Raw genomic sequence first — 1,965 nt, 5'->3', positions numbered from 1 at the left:
CTGCACTTTCTTCTCCACTGGGTGGCTCTCCTTACGGGTGCACTCATTGCGCGTGGGGCTCCCCTACGTGGGGACACCCCTGCGTGGCAGGGCACTCTGGCAGGGCACTCCTTGCGCGCATCAGCACTGTGCGTGGGCCAGCTCCACACCAGTCAAGGAGGCCCGGGGTTTGAACCGCGGACCTCCCATGTGGTAGACGGACGCCCTAACCACTGGGCCAAGTCCGTTTCCCTATTTAAAAAATTTTATCCACTCGCAATTCTCTCTTGCAGTGTCCTGTGTAGAGCTTTGCAATACTGCTATGACCTTGCCTATATTGGATGCTCAGTGTACCCGAGTTGTTGCATGTTACTCTGAGCCCAAGGTCCCAAACTGGAGGCCCACAGTTCACATAGTAACCCCTGACTTGTCTTGTTTAGCCACTGAAGAGGTTTTTTTTTAAGATTTATTTATTTCCGCCCACCACCACCCCCTCGTTGTTTTGTGCTTGCTGTTTGCTCTCTGTGTCTGCTTGTCTTCTCTTTAAGTGGCACTGGGAACTGATCCTGGGACCTTCTGGAGTGGGAGAAAGGTGCTCGATCTCTTGCGCCACCTCAGCTCCCTGGTCTGGTGCATTTCTTATTGTCTCTCCTCTATATCTATTTTTGTTGTGTCATCTTGCTGCACCAGCTCTCAGCATGGGCCAGCACTCCACTCAGGCCAGCTCACCATGTAGGCAGCTTGCCTTTGCCTTTCACTAGTAGGCCCCAGGAACTGAAACCTCTACCTCCTATATGGTAGAAGGGGGCCCAATCGCTTGAGCTACATCCATTTCTCTGTAGAGCTTTTATTTTTTAAATTTCTCTCCCCTTCCCCCACCCCCAGTTGTCTGCTCTCTATGCCCATTCACTGTGTGTTCTCCTTGACCGCTTCTATCATTATCAGCAGCACCAGAAATCTGTATCTCTTTTTGTTGCGTCATCTTGTTGTGTCAGCTCTCCGTGTGTGTGGCGCCATTCCTGGGCAGGCTGCACTTTCTTTCATGCTGGGCAGTTCTCCTTACGGGGCGCACTCCTTGCGGTGGGGCTCCCCAATGCAGGGGACACCCCTGTGGGGCACGGCACTCCTTGCGCGCATCAGCGCTGCGCATGGGCCAGCTCCACACGGGTCAAGGAGGCCCGGGGTTTGAACCGTGGACCTCCCATGTGGCAGGTGGATGCCCTATTCATTGGGCCAAGTCCGCTTCCCTCCCTGTAGAGTTTTTTAAGTTAGATTAGTTAACGACTTTCCAAAATGAGGGAGTACAAATAAAAACTTAGATTTTTTTTTTTCACTTTCTCTTGAAAAAATTAGAGTCTGGCATTATTGTGTCCATCTCTCTATAAAGATATGATCTAGGCCTAGAGCTCAGAGATGTATTCACCAAGTGCAATGAATGTCCCATGATGATGGAGGAGATTGTTGTTATGGGGGGAGGAGTGGGGTGAAGAGGGTGGGGAGTATAGGGGGACCTCATATTTTTTTAATGTAACATTAAAAAAAATAAAGACAAAGAAATTAAAAATAAATAAGTAAATAAAGATATGATCTGAGGGGATGAGTCGGGGCTGCTCCTTTACATGTGGCAGCTGGTCTCCAGGTCAACAAGGCCCTTACCCAGCTGGCATCAGGCATTGGCCTTCCCTGCCTGGACCTCTCCCAGCCTTCCCACTCAGTCCCTCCATCCCCCATGTCTGTGCTTGTTGCTTCCCACTCCTGGTATTATTTACCCATATCTTATCCCTCTAGGATATCTTATCCATATCTTATCCATCTAGGTTGTGGTTGGCTGAGGGTGGGGTACTTGTCCTTTCATCTCTGATCTACCCAGGACTGATTGGCACATTGTTGGTGCCCAAAGTCAATTTTTAAATTGAGTAGCTGAGGTTTAGGGTAAGACTAGTTGGTACAGTTTTCCTGACTGAGTCAACCAAGCCTGTATTGCAC

Source organism: Dasypus novemcinctus, chromosome 5 (genome assembly GCF_030445035.2).
Source record: "Dasypus novemcinctus isolate mDasNov1 chromosome 5, mDasNov1.1.hap2, whole genome shotgun sequence".
Lineage (NCBI taxonomy): Eukaryota > Metazoa > Chordata > Mammalia > Cingulata > Dasypodidae > Dasypus > Dasypus novemcinctus.
The sequence above is the reverse complement of the archived record's forward strand: the minus strand, read 5'-3'. Positions refer to the sequence as shown.